Source organism: Gordionus sp. m RMFG-2023, chromosome 1, assembly GCF_954871325.1.
Source record: "Gordionus sp. m RMFG-2023 chromosome 1, tfGorSpeb1-WG-v2, whole genome shotgun sequence".
NCBI classification, from domain to species: domain Eukaryota; kingdom Metazoa; phylum Nematomorpha; class Gordioida; order Chordodea; family Parachordodidae; genus Gordionus; species Gordionus sp. m RMFG-2023.
Window position 1 is genome coordinate 792,171 of NC_088775.1, and position 18,399 is coordinate 810,569.

Consider the following 18,399-nt stretch of genomic DNA (forward strand, 5'->3'; position numbering starts at 1 on the left):
TAATTATGACTCAAAATTTTGGTTAAGTATCAGTAAGTTGTTAAAATTATCAATAGTATAAATTATTCTAGTGTTTTGGAAGTATTTAAGTATAATACCCATATTATTATATATGATTTTAATAAAATTAACCATTTTACAAAGTATGGAAATTTAGATATCAATGTAAAATTCAGGAATATTCAAATACATGCCATTTCTTTTATTGATTGTTTATTACATTTGGCCAATTTGTTTTATTTAAATTAGAAAAGCTTATAAAAGGAATTTAAGAAATGACTGAAGAACGATTTCTGAAATATAATATAAGAGTATATTATGGTAGGGAAGGAAAGAGATGATTGATTGTTTCTGGTTTTATAAAATTAATTTTCAAAATAAAAAAAATTAGATATACGCCTTGTCAAAAACCAGCTCCCGGTTAAATTAGCAACTTTTAAAAATTTATGGTCATAAAATTATTCAAAATAACTGGGGAGTAGCAAGTAATTTCTAAAAAATTCCAGGCTGGGTTTAAGTATTCAATGTTTCCAAGCTTAGTCTAACATAACTTTGTAGGACTGGTAAAAAAATAGAGAGAATATATATATATATAAATATCTTGCAATTTTGACACAAGAATATCGTAGGTATTATGTTTGAGGTTGATCTTTGAACTTATATCCAAACAAACAATTAATTTATATATAATGGCAAAATACCAAATATAAATAATATCTGAGAAATTAAAAGTAAAATTTTTTTCTTTATATTGTTTTTAAATAGACTATTTTCTTATACAAACAAAAATTTTAATTTCTTATTTTAATAAATTTATTTGTACATTTTAACCTAATGAACTTTAAAGAAAAATACAATGTTGTGTTTGCAACTAGCCAAAAATTATTTAGAAATTAAAAGGAATATAATTTATATTGTTAACTTGAATAATAAAATTGTTATAATATAGTTTATTACCTCTTTAATTTGAAAAAAAATTATTTTGATTATGGATTAGTTCCTTGATAAAATAAATTTTTATTTTATTTTAAATTCTGTATTATAACTATTCAATTTTTATAAATTTTTGTAAAATATAATCTGCGCTTTAACCCAAAATATATGTGGGGAAAAGCTCAAAAAATTCATGGAGAATAAAAAGAGAATATTTCCTATGAAATCTCCTATATTAGTGTTAAAATTAATATCATCCATTTTAAAGTCTACTTTTATTTTTAAAATGAATATAATCTAAATCAAAATGAAAATATGAATCACAAATTTTAAGAAGATGACGAGGAAGATTTTGTTTATTGAAAAACAACAAAAGCTATTATTATTACGGCGGATTCCCTTATGTGACACTGACAATTTCAACATCTGTAATTTGACAATTTTGAATAGAAATTAAAATATTATCAAAATATCTATAATATAGTGAGAACTTAAAACATGAATATAAACATGTTAAATTAGAAATTAAAACGTCTTTTAGGATTATAAGGTAAGTTCGTCTATAGAGGATAAGATTGACTGTTTTTCATCATTTATTGGTTGTGCTTTTAATTGTTTTAAAACATTGGGTTTTTCTAATTGGGTTTGAAAATGAATTGTTTTGTTCGGAGTAAACCCTGAATTCATATTGGCACAGGCGCGATAAATAAATACAGTAAGTTACCGATCGCGCGATTTGAGTTGAAAAAGTTAGTGACCGCGATTTTTCAAAAGCATTTAAATTATGTAATTTTTTTTTAAAAACACTAATAAATGGAAGTAATTATCTAAACGCCTTATATTTATAAACCTGTGTTTTTAACCCCACAGTTATTATTTTCATCCAAATAATAATAATAAATATAAAAATTGAAAATATGAATAATAAAACTATATAAATTAGTTAAAATTTTAATGAAAGTGAAATAGTCAATATATTATTTTTTTCCCAACAAGCTAATCCAAGATATAAATAGATTAAATAGAATTTTTTACAATTTTGATTAAGTTTATCATCAGATATAAATAAGATTTATATTTAATGATTTAAACCAAATAAATTTAGAAATTGAATGTTTGTTTGAATAAAAGGTTTGGTTAAAATGAAAAAAAAAATTAAATTTATTATTTAAAATTAAGGGCCATTATTTTATTTATTAATTTGAAATATTTAACTTAAAATTTAATTTGCATTTATATTTATATTAAGTTTATAATATTTCAAAATTTACCCTAAAATAATATAATTTTTAATGAATAAATTTTTTGAACTTTATATGGCCGGGGTGGCCTAATAAGTTATGGACATGTTTGGAAATAGAAGGACGCAGGTTCAATCCTGGTAAGGAGTATAAAAAATTTAGGTTTTTCTTCTATGACCGATATGTAAAGACATATGGTAAGATGAATTTCGGAGCTTAGAGATGACACCTCTGTCACCGAATGGCCTGGATAGCCGGGTGCTAAGGATACTTGTCCAATAAACAAAATGAAGGAGACAATTGAAATATAAAATAAAATGAACGCGCTTATTTGACAGATTAGAATATAATAGGTATTATTTTGTTTAAGGTTGATTTTTGTACTTATCAAAACAAAAGGTATTATTTTGTTTAATTCCTTTGTACTTATCAAAACAAATTTTTAATTTTTTATTTATATTATTAATATTTACATTTAAACGTGAATGAACTTAATCAAAAAAAATAAGAAGAAAAAAAAAATTTAGATTAAAAGTGAAAAGTAAAATTTGTATTTTTTTTTACATTATTTTAAATAGACTCTTTTGATTAACTTAGTTTATGAGCTTATTCAAAATAACATTTAATTTCATATTTATAAATTTAATTTTTACATTTAAACTTGTCAAAACAATACAATATAAGGTTCGTAACCAGGAAAAAAAACATTTTAGAAATTAAAGGTGAAATTTGTTTTTTTACGTTAAAAAAAACATTTCAATTTCTTTTTTATAAATTTAATATCTCATTTTAGCCTTTACTAATTTAAATTTTTAAATAAAAAATTTAATGTTTGTTTGAAATAAGTTCAAAGAACAAGTTTTATCAAAATTATACTCTATTAAACCACAAATTTCCCTTTTAATTTGTTAAATATATTTTGGAAGTTTGAACCCTCTATTGTATTGTTTTGATAAAATTCATCTGGTTTAAATAAAAGAAAAATAAAATAAATATTAGATGTAATAAAAAAAATTATATAGTAAAAATAAAAATTTTATATCAAAATATATTTAAAGGGGCCTTATTTTATTTTATAATTTTAAAATTATTCAAAAAAATTTATTTAACTTTAAATTTATTTTCATTATTTATATCATATATATAATATTTAAAAATCTATTGTCAAATAATTTTTTATGATTAAATTTGTTCCCATATTCTTTTTGTTATTGACTTTCATTTCATTCTGCGACTTCAATGGTGATTAAAAAATTTTTTTTATAATTCATATAGAAAATAAATATAGAAAGATTATTTTAAAAATATGAATAATTAGTTAAAAACTGTCTTGATCGAGTTCTTTATTATAATTATAAGGCAGGTGCTTATCAAATAAATAAGTTTTAAAAGTATCACTGCTTGCTATTATGTATTAGTTGATTAATTTCAATTTTTTATTGCTTTAATTGTTAAGCCAGGTAAATGCTTTAAATATTACAGTTATTACTAAAGATTTAGTATTTAATTTTCCATATTAGTTAATAAAAAATATCTCTCGATTAATGAAAAAAATATTTCTTTTTTAAACTTTAATATGATTTATGATATTTAATGTCAATCTTTGTATAACTTTAACCATTCAATTGTGTCACAATATACAATACTATACATATAATACAAAATATATATTTTATTGATCTTTGGTTAATTAATTCATTCTTATTTGGTTATTATTTATTTATGATAAATCAAGATAAATTTATGAACTTAATGCACTTGCGTAGCTACGAAGAGGGAGGGGTTTAGGATTTGGACCCATCCCAGAGCAAATTTATTTTAGATTATACGATAAAAAGACTTAAAAGGTGACGTTATATCTAACAAAGCCCATGAATATTTATATTTTTTCTGATTATATGTTTTGTGGAAGGATAACTATTGAAACTCTTCTGGATAGTATTATTATAAAATCTTTGAGATTAATCTATTATATTATAATAACATATTATGATGCATTTAAAATATATATTTATTATATATTATCGAAGATATGGTTCCTTCCAGAGCAATAATTCCAGGACTTTTATATTATAAGAAAAACAAATATGATTTTTAAGATGAACCCGGCCGAAGATCAGGCAAAAAGGCCCTAAGGCCCGTTAAAGGTGACCCCTCTAAGAAAAATTCCTAGCTACGCTTCCGACTTCAAAATAAATAAAAAATGTAGATATATCCTTTAAATAGAAAATGATAACGTAAAAATATTCATAAATATTAGGTAAAAGCCCTAAATCAAAAAATTATATTGTAACTATCTGCATCGATATTTTTAATAGGTTTACTTTCTTTAATTTTTTTTCTATGTTATATTATTCATATATAAAATTCCTCAAATTGAGATATATTCCCCCAATTTGCATAGATTTCAAGCTGTCAATTACATTCATCCTTATTTATTATGATTGAACTTGGGGTTGCAATTTTATTAAACCGGTACGATCTTTTCAACAAAGATGATGATATTAATTTTATGTTATTTTGGTGAATATTGGGAAGGCTAAGTTGGAAAAATTTTAAGATATGGATAAATTTTATTCAAACAACCTAAAATAAATATAATTTTTATCTATTTTTTTAAATGAACTTGAAATACAGTATAAAACTTTAGATTTATAATATAGATATCGTAATTTTAACCAAAATATCTTTCCTCAACTTATTTATAACTCTTTCTTATATAATTTCTTTCTAACCATTCTTATATCTCTAGTTCTCAATAATATTTTTATTTTTCAATTTTATTTCATTAACATTGTTCTTAAAAATTTTTTGAAATAAAATATTTTATTTATTTAATTTTATAAAACAAATATTAATCTATGTAATAAAATTATTCAAAAATACATCTATCTATATAATTCATATATTAGCTGTAAAAAAAATATATTACCATTTTTCTTTATTATTTTATAATTCTTTTTTCGAAATCCACCAATCAACAATAAGCATTATTGTTGATTGACTTCTATATATTAAAAAAATATTGTAATTTTTATTAAAAAAAACTAGAACAGTAATGTTTGCAATTATATTAAAAATGTACTATTTATTCAACAAAGATGTGCAATGATATTAATTAAGTTATTTTTGGCATTTGAATTTGTATACATAGATATGGATAAATTTATTTTAAACAACCTATAATAATAATTATATAAATTGGATTTTTCTTTTAGATGAGCTGAAAAGTATATTATTGAATATTTTATTTAAACTTTTCAAGAAGAGAAGAGAAGAGAAGAGAAGAGAAGAGAAGAGAAGAGAAGAGAGAGAGAAGAGAAGAGAAGAGAAGAGAAGAGAAGAGAAGAGAAGAGAAGAAGAAGAGAAGAGAAGAGAAGAGAAGAGAAGAGAAGAGAAGAGAAGAGAAGAGAAGAGAAGAGAAGAGAAGAGAAGAGAAGAGAAGAGAAGAGAAGAGAAGAGAAGAGAAGAGAAGAGAAGAGAAGAGAAGAGAAGAGAAGAGAATTTCAACAAAGATTAGTAATGATACTAATTTTATGCTATTTTAGTGAGTTTAAGTTTTTATTTATAATTTAAATATTTACAAAAAATAAATAGAAGAACTTTTTTTTAAAAAACTATCATATAATCAGTTAGAAACTGTTTAAATTGAGCCCAAAGGATATGATTTATTTTTAATTCTAGTTGCTAGGCAAGGTAACTGACTTCAAATATTACAGTTATTGTTAAAAGTTTGGCATTTAATTATCCATATTAAATATAAATTCTCTTTTTTTTATCGATGAATGAAAAAAATTAATTTTTATAAATTTTATTATGACTCTATTTAAAAATCTATCTTTGAAGTTTAATCTTGATAATTTATGTCGATCTCTGATGTATTAATAATTTTTTAAATTTGATTATCATTTATTTTATGATAAATCAAGACCAAAATGTTGAACAAGGTAAATAGAAATGATTATAAAGAATTATTTAAAATATTGGCTCAAATTAATCTGAAGAATTTTATAATGTCTGTGTTTTATGACGAGTTCTAAGGCTGAGGTTTAAAGTGCTGATAAATTTAGGGTTGCCAATCAATAAATTTAACACCCACTTCTACAAGCCAATTCACATATTAATAACTCATTAAAATATTGACTTAAATACATCTGAAGGATTATAATGTCTGTGTTTTATGATGAGTTCTAAGGCTGAGGTTTACAGTGCTGATAAATTTAGGGTTGCCAATGACAACAATGACTTCAACACCCACTTCTACAAGCAATTAAAATATTACATATTAAGAAATAATTAAAATATTGGCTCAAATTCATCTGAAGGATTTTTAATGTCTGTATTTTATGACGAGTTCTAAGGCTGTGGTTCACAGTGCTGATAAATTTAGGGTTGTCAATGACAGCAATGACTTCAACACAAACCTTCTACAAGCCTAAATATTAATAACTCCATTAAAATATTTATTCACAATTTGTCTAGATCTTTTAAAATAATAAATCCATAGATTTTTCACAAGAAGTCTTGTCACCTCTATTTCAACGTACACATCGTATTTAAATGATTATGGCTTTAACTTTTTGGATCCATTCTAGTTTTAATCTTTCTTTCACATTTACCCATCACCTCTAAACTCTTAACCTTTATTTCCTGTAAGATTTTTTAGCTGTTTTTATCTCTTAAACTATATAGGATCATTTGTTGTATTATAGAACTGTATCTTTTTCATTTTAATTTGTAAAGAATTCATTCGGCGAAGAGCACTTCTGATATATTTCTCTACCTCGTTAACTTTTAAACCATGCTTTTCTTGTATATCTGCTCAACTCATCAATCTTTCCTTCAAATCATCCTTTGTTTCAACAAGTATAGCTAAATCGATACCAGAAATTTAAGGTTATGTTAGAAGGGAATTGTATTTGCCCTATTATTTTGTGGAGATATCAATGCAAAAGAAGGGCAGGCGATAAGGGGTCTCCTTATTTTATGTTATGATTATCATATTATGTGTATTTTAAAAGAGTTGGGTTCGAATAGCAGGGATAAATGTATGATGTATATTATGGATATTTGTTACAAAGGGACAAGGTTTCTTATTTAATGAAGACTATTTTAATGTTTAAATCTTTACATTCATAGTTTATTTATTTTCCTCTCTACTTTATCATCATAATGAATCTTAATTATTATTTATTAGTGGCTAGCAGAGTTGTTAATCTTTTTTTTTAAATATTTTCTCGTACTATTGTTAAATCACCAAAATTTAGCCAAAACGATTTCTTCAAGTTTTAACCTATGTTAGAATAAGCCTGAAAACTATTTAAGTTTTTTATGATAGATTTTGATATCCTCAAAATATTTTTGAAGGAGGTCTATTTATCACTAGTGCGTTGTTATACCGCTCTATTATAAATTATTTTTAAAAACGTCTAACCATATTTTATCTAGAAAATATTCATGTCTGAAGATTTTGCTTATAGATAATAGATGACACAAAGATTAACATCTGTTAGTAAAATGTCGATTGATTTTAGCCCTTTTTTAAGATTGTTTCAAATCGTGACGTTTAATAACATCCCTTATTATTACATTTACTAATACCTATTTAGAACAGCTATTAGAATTTGAAAAATAAAGAAGACGAGTCAAAATATAGCCTTGAAGTTATTATCTCTTTTAGCATTAGGCTAGGATAAAATTTCTAGAATTTATTGAAATATTATATTATGTACATTAAATAATTATTGAATTTGGTTTAAATTATAAACGTTCATATTTGTAAATAAACAAATAAAATTAAATAACTCACAGTTTTATTAAAAAAAATTCATTAATGTTATATATAGCACCCATACCATCATATGATTGCAAACTCACATTATGTCATTTATCAAAAAAAATATTTGCATGCTTTAGTGAATTAATACTAATGATGTACCTCCCAAGGACTAATTTATGTCAGGTCAGGCCTTGTTAGAGATTAAGTGCCAATCGATAGCATGTTGTCTTAACCCACAATAATTTTCTGGTTATAACTGAAAGTCTAGGAAGTTACAATTTTCCCTTTTTGCAAAAGTATGGATCATAATCTACTTGTGACGATAAAGAAAATATACGCAGCATCATCACATTCATTAAATTTAAAATGTTTTTTTAACGGATTTAAATTCCGAATAAATATATCTGAAGCAGTTTTTAAATGCTAAAATAAATATAAAATTTTTCTTTTAAAAAAAAGAGTTTAAGATTAGATTAATTTGAGATTAAAATTTTTATTTATAATGAAATGAGGTTATTTTTATTTAATTTAAGATAGTGTTATTAAACGGCTAGTTATGAGTCGATTTTAACAACGGTTAGCTCAATATTTTATCTAGAATAGTATTACACAAGTTTGAAGATTATGTTTGTAGAAGGAACCAAAGTTTAGACTTCTATTACCAAATTCTCGAGGGCTTAAGCAATATTTTTCTGGCTAAAATATTGATTTTTAAAAATCACCTTAGTATTTAACACCATCTTTTTATTTTAAATAAAAATTAATCTTCATATTATTCATCCCACAATGTCTTTAATAGATATTTTCTGATGTCCTTATCAATATTTTATAGTTTTCTGTAAAATATATAATTCGCTATACTTTTATTAAGATAAATAAATTAAAATTACTCACTTTATAAAAGATTATATTTGATATATTATATTATTTAGCAATTTTATGGATCTATTATTAATAATTATCAGTGTTGTAAACGAACGAAGTTCGTTTTTTTGAAAAAAATGATGAACGGCGTTCTTTTTATTTTGTTCCTTTTTTATGACGAACGCATCCGAATTTAACGTTCGTTCAATTTTAAAAATTTTTTTCTTTATTTGAAAAATTTAATATTTCCTAATTTTTTTAAAAAATGTATTACTTATATTTTTTAATCGGCTGTGTATTTCCTTTTCATATTTCAATTTTTTTAACACATAGTTTATTAATTTAAATATTATTGTTTATATTTTAATTTAATAGATTAGCATAAGCATGAATATTATTATTTAATCCTTATCATCTGATTCTAATAATCCCAGATGAATTATCATTACTATGGCCAAATATGATAAATGTTTTACATTAACATCCTATAGTGAAGGAACTAATCCAATGCTTACCAAGTGTAAAATGTGGTCAAAAAGTATTATATTGACAACACCACTAATTTGAGATTCAAAAATTATATTGTGATAGTTTGTTATATTTGGTTGTTAAATGATATTTAAAAATAATTAACTTTAGTTTATAAGTTAATTATTTTTTATAATTATTTGCCAGTTGCCATATAAATTCATTCATAAATATTTCTATTACTTATTTTCTCTACCTACTTCCTTACTTTAGAAAGACAAGGAAAAAAAGGTATAATATATTTTCATGGCAACTAACAAGTATAAGAAGAATATAGCCTGATTAAATGGTGGATAGTTATTCTGGAATAATGACAAATTCGGAATACACTCAGATTGTTTCGAAGTTTCTCCATTTTAAACAATTATCTGAGGGCGTTTTTTTTAATTTTGATTAAAATATATTTTTACCCGAAAATAAATTCCAGCATTTAAAGAGATATGTTCATTGATCTAGATTGGGTCAAAAGTTCCGATTTATATCTTTTTCTGAAAAAGTTTTTACTTATCACATGCTTAAAATTATTTACGTTAAAATCGGGAATTTCAAATTAAAACAATCTTCATAATAAAAAATTAGTTTAGAATTGAGAAATTTCGAATCACCGGGTTTCGTCCTTATTCTAGATTGATTTATAGCATAATACTTTACTTTTCTTTGTTTGCTGTCGTAGACAAATTGTCAGTTATTAAGCCATTCTTTTTTTCATTTTAGCTAGATCGCTTCTAATGATTTGGCCAAGTAATGTTATTACAATACTAAACGTTACCAATTTATTAGTATTGTTGAACAACTCAAGATTTTTAAAAAGGGCTAACTCATTTTATCCAGGAAAATATTATGCGGGCCTAAAGATTTTGCACATAAATGGAACATAAGATTGGACATCTATTGGCGTAATTTGGACCCTTATGCAATATTTTCCTGGCTATAATATTGAGTCAGTCTTTTTAAAAAATCGGCTTAAATCTGGCCTTTTAACAAGACTATATATATTAAACTCTACCAAGACGAATTAATACTACGTTAAAAATTCAAAAAACGTAGTTAAACTGGATGCTGTTAAATGATAATTTTTTTTAAATTTAATAATATTAGAAATGATTAATGTGTATTCCATTTTTTAAAGTTCTATTAGCAATTTTTTAATACTTTATTTAATTATATGTAAATGTATGTATACATTAAAAGAATTTCACAACTAATTATTATAATAATAATATTAATAACAACAACTAATTATGATAATACTTAACATTGTTGCATATATAATTTAGTGTATGTAAATTAAACAATGGATTTAAACATGTATTCCTTATATTAAATATTTAAAGTAAACATGCATTCAATCTATTACATATATTTCATCCTTCTTCTTATCTATATTAAAGGGTGATAAATTAATTTCTTATCAGTTCTGGCTAGTGACCTTTTCATGAAGGCCAAATAGGGTCGATTTGGGTTTACCACTACATTTAGTAAACGATATCAGTGTCTTCATTTATTTTGTTTTTTGAAGTGTTTTCGACTATCATGGTATAGGAAGATATAATATTAGTTTTGATTAAAGAATATAGATGGTATAGGTAGCATTGCTTTGATACGTCCTCTCTAGGGTATTTAATCTCAGAATTGTCAAATCTATGTATCGAATAGTTGATATGTCTTCCTCCATAACTAATCTTGCTTTAGTCAAAATGTCATTGGTCCTGTTCTTTCCATTTGCTAAGCTCTCCATCTCTCCGAGTATAATAGAATAACATTTTTTTTAATTAATAATTTTGTTTACAAAATACCTTGTATTCTAGACTTTGAAATGGTAGTGGAAGGGTATAAGTATTATCTAAAAATATTATTGGGTTATCCAAAAATTGTAAAAAGTCTTAATAATGCATTTCTTATTTAGTTAAAAATACCTACATAATTTTGGTGTATCTGGCCACTTATAGAAACTATTTATTATCACCTACTATATCTCTTCATTTAAATGTTCCGCTTACCCTTTCCTCGGGATTATGTATTTAAAATAAATTATACTTTATAACTTGTAATTCGATGTCTTCATTAACATTTGTCCAACAAATATTACCTTGGGCTAAAAATTTTCCCTGAAGAGGATTTATAGTTCTTAGTCCCCAAATATAATCCTGACTCTATTTGAGATTATTCTGTCATTGATAAAGCGGTATAAGATCCTTCATCTATAAATTTCGGACAACCGGTTTTTATGTAACGTAAAACATACGAGATTAGTGGGTCGTTTGTTGTTTGAGATCATATATCTTGCGCCGAGATAAATTGTGAAGTAACCGCTACTACTAAATTAAGTTTTAATTTTTCTACAGATTTGTCCTTTTACCATAATTTATACTTATGTTACAGCTTAAACGGATTGCGATAGAGATTATAATTTGTTCCACCGTGAGGAGCAACTTAGCTGAGTATTGCCTCGAGCAATTCAAAGCCAGTTTCTTCAAAAGATATTGTCTGGTATAATCTATTACTATTAGAAAGGAGGTAATCAACGGAACGAACAATAAATAGATAATTCCAATCTTTTTTGAGTGTAAAGGGTTGGTAGAGGCATGCACAGACTGTCTGAAGCCCTACTTTGAAGATTTTCACAGGTTTCATGTCGGACACAAATATATTATTAAAAGTATAAATATCCTCAATAATACCAATATCTTTTGTTACATAAAAATATCAATCAGATATATTGATGTCTTTTTAACATATTCATCTCTATATATATACAATTATATCAACATTTTTTTCGGCATCAATCTTATAAACTATTTTTATAATAAAATCACAATAATTTTTAAATTCAATTGTGTTTAACTTTATTTTTTAATATGTTTAAAACTGAATAAAAATTATACGTATAAAAATTAAATAAAATGCAACTTTATGAGAATATTAATTAGATTATAGAAATTATCATACTTTTACTTGACAGTAACGTGTAAAAAATACACATAATTTTAATTGTTTCTTAGATAATATAATATTTAAAATCAATAATTTTTTTAGACGGGCTCTCGGATCAGATTGAATCTAATTTTAATACCAAAGTGTCTATTCTGTTAATAATTTTCCAATATTTTATTTATTTGTGTGTATAGGTATATTTGCATCTTTTAATAATAATAACAATAACTAATAATGATAATACTTTACAAGATTGAAATATATAATGTATACTGTGTAAATTCAAATTAAACATACATATTCATTCTATTACATTTTTAAAATTGAACAGGGAGAGTCACAACAAATTATAATAGTTGTATAATGATGTAATCCATCATATGTATGTTAAAATATAAGAACATAAAATTGTGAAAAGTATTTTAAAAAATAGGTTATTCTTAAGAAAGGAGACTTCCATTGAAAATGATGTAATTGGATTTATGAATGACAATGGAAAGTCTTTGCTTAAGGCAAAAACTTTTGCTGGGTTCATTGGTTATTTTACGAATATGTGAACAAAGTTCCTTGAAGATTAAAACAAGGCGACCAAATGTGGTTAATGTAGAGAGTATTATAAGTATAAAAATGTGTTCTAGGATATTTACAAATATTTATTAATTTTGGATAACTCTTTGATGTCAAAGATGTTTTACCTTAGATTCGTAGAGTCTAGGAGATGGGTACAGGACAAACATAAATTGATCTTCAAAAAGACCATTAGGTTCTAGAATCGATTGATAGGCAGATTTAAGGGCATATTGAATAATGGCTATAATGATTATGTCTAGCAATACGCCATTTGAAAAATGAATAGCAGTGTTAGCAATGTCTTTCGAGTCACAGGAATACTACATCTTGGGCAAATGTGAGGTTGGATAATTGCCTAATTGAGATGAATTCCAATAAGTGTGTTCATTTTTGGTAAATTTTTATTGAAGATTAACCCAGAGCCATTTAGCAGTGAGGAAATGAGAAGATGATGTAGGGGTTGCATGCCTGATTAAAGGTTTGAGTGGCAGATAAAGGGGTGTCAACACGAATTCGAGATCTCCATAAGACTAATGACTCAGTGTATGACGAATCATCCACAGAAGAGTAAACGTTTACAAATATTTTTGTTAATTAGAAATTAGAGATAAAGTTGCTAAAGCAATTAGAAGGAGATCTGACGCCAAAACCGCCAAATTTGTTGGGAGAGAAATTTGAGCCCAAAAATTTTTCCGAACTTAAAATTTAGGATCCTTCGGTAAGGATTTTCGTTTCATATACATTCAAAAGACCAGGAGGATATTTAAAAATAGGAATAGTCCTTAGAGTGTAAAGAATGGGCGGTATATTAATATAGGTTTTTAAAAAGAAAAAAATGGCTTATGAGAGGAAAAGAATAGAAGGATATCACCCAATTTGAAAGAATCTCAAGGGTTGAACTAGGAAATATGTCGGCTGAGATGCCTCCAACCGGGTATCCTAAGCATAAAAATTGTAGGAGTTTATTTTGGAACATTTTGATTGGTTGAATTCTGATTTGCTTTGACTAAGAACCCTAAAGAAGAGCCGATCTCTAAAATTAATATAATATAGATATTTCTTTTTTTCTTCTCTCTAACTGAAACGGGAAATTGTTTACTTATCCTATTTGCCTATGTTCTCTGCTATTATTGTTGAGCTATATGTGTTTTCTAATGGAGGAACGATTAACCTTCTTTCGTTTATTGTAATTTCTGAAGTGTCTTTGGCTATCGCGGCTTTGGTAAGAATAATTTTATATGATAATATGGATTTCTATATTTTAATTAATACTTCCTTTCCTGGGCAGTAAATTTCGGAATCGTCGGATCTTTGCCTCAAATGGTTAATTTGTTTTAGCAATAGGCCGAAATTTATCTTAGCTAAAAATGTGATTGGTTTCTGTTTTCTAATTTATGATACTTGGGATGATATTAAATTAATATTTTATTATAATTATTATACCTAAGGTATTATTTAATTACAATAAACAGCAAGATTTACAGTAACAAAGATAGAAAACTATAGTGATGTATCTATGATTTATTACATAGATAAATCAATCTAAATACGATCTTCATTTTAACATACGTTTATTTTGGAAAAAAAAACAAATTAAAAAAACATATTATGGCTAAATAAAGATTAATATTTTTATTTTATAATAACAATATAATTATGTTGTGTAGATCTAAATCTTAGAAAAAAGAAATATAATTAAAAAGAAATTGTATGTAAAAAAATAAGGTATAAGAAAAATCTTGAATGACCTTTTTATATCTTTCCAAGGCGTCATGGGAAAAATCGCCATCTTATCATATGAAAAGTTCATCATAAATCTGGTTTATTATAATAATTTTGTGGGGTTCGACTTTTTTAACCGAGCTTATTTAAAGATATCTGGATCATTTTAGTCCGGCTCGGGCTTTGCCTTGATCTGAAGGTCGGTCTGTGTTACATCTATTCTATTTCATAAACCAAAACTTATTATTTTGATTATATTATTTCCAATCGTTTTATAATGATCTTTATTATTCAAATTTTCTTGGTTTATGAAATAGAATAGATGTAACATAGACCGACCTGCAGATCAAGACAAAGCCCGAGCCGAAAATGATCCAGATATCTTTATAAGCTCTGTTAAAAAAGTCGAACCCCAAAAAATTATTATAATAAACCAGATTTATGATGAACTTTTCATATGATAAGATGGCGATTTTTCCCATGACGCCTTGGAAAGGTATAAAAAGGTCATTCAAGATTTTTCTTATACCTTAATTTTTTATACAATTTCTTTTTAATTATATTTCTTTTTTCTAAGACTATTCTATTTCATAAACCAAGAAAATTAAAATAATAAAGATCATTATAAAAACGATTGGAAATAATATAATCAAAATAATAAGCCAAACCACGTGAAATCTTCAAATCTTAATAAATCCTTCAAATCCTGTTCAATTCAAAATTTTAGAGAAATTGTTTTTGCCTTATTCTATATTCAGGAATACCCCATTATCATTCTAAATGTCTTTTTTGTCAATTATTTAGTAAATTTTATCATTTTTCTATAAACTCTTTTATTTTATGTTTGATACATTTATTATTTATTTTTTAGCTATTTCAAATTGGTTTAGACGGGCTGATACCAGTGGTAATACTTCTTTATGATAATATTTTAGCAGTATCCACAATTTGAATTCTACAATGACCTGTCTGGGCCGTCAAGAATTTTTACACAAGTTACTAGGCATGGTCGTTAAAATTTTTTGTCCGGCTCGGTGCTAAGAAGCGTTAATTAAAAAAAATAATACCTTTCCCAGTGGCAATATTTGGAACATTTTTTTTAATAAGATTATTTATAGAAGAAAAAAAAATTCTAAATTATGCAATAGGAAATTGAATCAAATATATTATTTATTTATTCATCGTGTGCTTATAGTATTCACAATATTTTATATCAGAGTCAAACATTCTATCTCTTTTATTTCCCACTTTTTAATTTCTTAATTCGCTACCTTTATGCTAGTAATGGCATCGTTGCACTTTCTCCTATGAATAGAATATTTTTATTATTAAATAACCAACATTAATTTTTCTAAAGAATAACTCTGTTTCCCCTTCGACCTGATACATAACCTTAGTCTAGAATTAACACATCCTTATATATTTTGGCTTTAAGTATTTGTCGGCGGTTATTTTTTCTATTTTTTTTTCTTGTTTTATCATTCTATTTTTTTTATGTACGATTTGCATATCCGGAGAAGTGAAGAGAAGAGAAGAGAAGAGAAGAGAAGAGAAGAGAAGAGAAGAGAAGAGAAGAGAAGAGAAGAGAAGAGAAGAGAGAGAGAAGAGAAGAGAAGAGAAGAGAAGAGAAGAGAAGAGAAGAGAAGAGAAGAGAAGAGAAGAGAAGAGAAGAGAAGAGAAGAGAAGAGAAGAGAAGAGAAGAGAAGAGAAGAGAAGAGAAGAGAAGAAGAAGAGAAGAGAAGAGAAGAGAAGAGAAGAGAAGAGAAGAGAAGAGAAGAGAAGAGAAGAGAAGAGATTTTAAGTCATTTTTGGCATTTGAATTTGAATATTAGGAAAGCAAAATTGGAAATATCTATATATATAGATATGGATAAATTTATTTTAAACAACCAATAATAATTACATAAATTTGATTTTTCTCTCAAATGAAGTATATTATTGAATATTTTATCTAAACTTAGCAAGAAGCAAAAGATTATAGTTAAAATATAGATATCATAATTTTTTTTTATAAATGTAGGTAAAATTTAGTTTAAAAATTTCAATGCACAGTTAAAAAAGTAAAACAAAACAATCATAAAAATATATATTTAAAAGAATATTAAAATTATAATTAACACACTATTATATAATTAAAAGAAGGAAAATTAAAAAATAATGAAAAAAAATGTATAATGAATGCAACCTTTTCCCATATTTATTTGTTTTTCGCTTTCGTGATGGAGTTGGCAGGAAAAGATCTGGCAAAACGATCTACACATGTTTAATCCTTAGCTAGAGGTAAATATTGGTTCCAAGGGACTAGTGTCATACCTTCCGGTCTGGTTTAATTATCAAGGCTAAGGCAAGTGGGTTCCAGCGTATAAGAAATATTTGTGAATTTCAAGGTTCTATTGATAATTCAAATAATGGCATAGTGCCTAGGTAATTTGCCTTTTGTAAAACGACAGTGTAGGGGATAGTGTCCAAGTCTATCGATGTGAGTTTTACGTAGGACACATGATGTAGACGCTACGATTTTACAGCCTACACGAAGACATATAGCTATTCTGAGTTCCTCTTTGGTAAGTAACGAGCTTAGATTAGATTTAGGTATTTTCTAATCATCTAGTATGGCTTAGTTGTATTATTGTCATTATGTATAAATGGGGTTAGAGTAATAATATTAGGAAAACTAAGTTGTTAAATTTAAACATTTGGATAATTTATAATATATAAATTTGATTTTTCTTTTCGATTTAAGAAAACTATATTATTTAATATTTTATTTAAAATTTTCAAGATAAAAAAGATAATTTAATTTATATATAGATATCTTAATGGTTGCAATCCTATTAAAACTGTGAAAGAATGATCTAAATTATATCATGTTTAGTAAAGCTATTGTTAGTGGGTCTTGAAAAGCAAGGGAGATACGAAACATGTGGATGATTTTTTAAAAATTTCCACAATGTCATCTGAAAACTTTCAGATAATTAAAATTTAAATACATTTTTATTCATTCTAATTTACTATACAAGTTATATAATATTTATATTCAAACAAAAACATATATGACAATTACATTGATTATTTTTAAATATACCAAAGATAAGCAAAGAAACCAATTTATGCGTTTTGGATAAAGAATTCACGACTTTTGGCTTATTTAAATTATTAATATTATAAAAATTTTTGCTTACTTAAATTAATATATGTATAACTAATTTGTAATCATTATCATAAATTTTATTGCATTAATTTTAAGCTTTATATTTTTAATATTTGCTAATTTTATAAAAAGCAAAAAAGAAACAAAATAAAAATATGATTTAAAAAAGGTGATGTGGTAGTAGTGTTGTTGTTTTACTTGGTCGTAAAATTTACGGCCATTTTATGTGCTCAGGCCGACCCGGCGTTCAGACCTGTGGTCCAGACCCGCTACCACTGTGGAATTTTATAACTATCATTTTTCATAAACATTTTTTTAAAAAATATTTATATTTTATTTATATAGATAAAATTAAAACTTTTCACTAAGATAAAAAAAAATTAAGGATAATTTTTTTCCCGCGTATCAAAAAAGTTGAATATTATTTATTCATGTTTTCAGCATTCAACCTGCAAAAGATATTATTTAATAACAATTAAATTATATATTCCACAATTTTCTAGCATATTTTAACTCAGTGAAGTGTTTTATGAACGGTATATTCACTAATTTGATAACAGACCAAAATTTGCCAACCTTTCTTATTACAATTTTTTTTTATATTTCTTATATCATTAGTATAACTTACCCTTTGAAAGTATTGTTGTTAAATTACCCTAAATTTGATGATCGTCTCT

General features: G+C 25.2%; 1 long non-coding RNA gene across 1 annotated transcript; it reads left to right on the forward strand.

Annotated features, from left to right (window-relative positions):
• The first annotated feature begins 5,856 nt into the window (after positions 1–5,856).
• LOC135922673 (uncharacterized) lies at positions 5,857–17,715 on the forward strand. The gene is made up of 6 exons (XR_010570994.1): positions 5,857–5,870; positions 6,104–6,121; positions 9,559–9,576; positions 10,060–10,086; positions 15,443–15,478; positions 17,662–17,715. It is a non-coding gene; the product is annotated as an uncharacterized LOC135922673 (long non-coding RNA).
• The last annotated feature ends 684 nt before the right edge of the window (positions 17,716–18,399 follow it).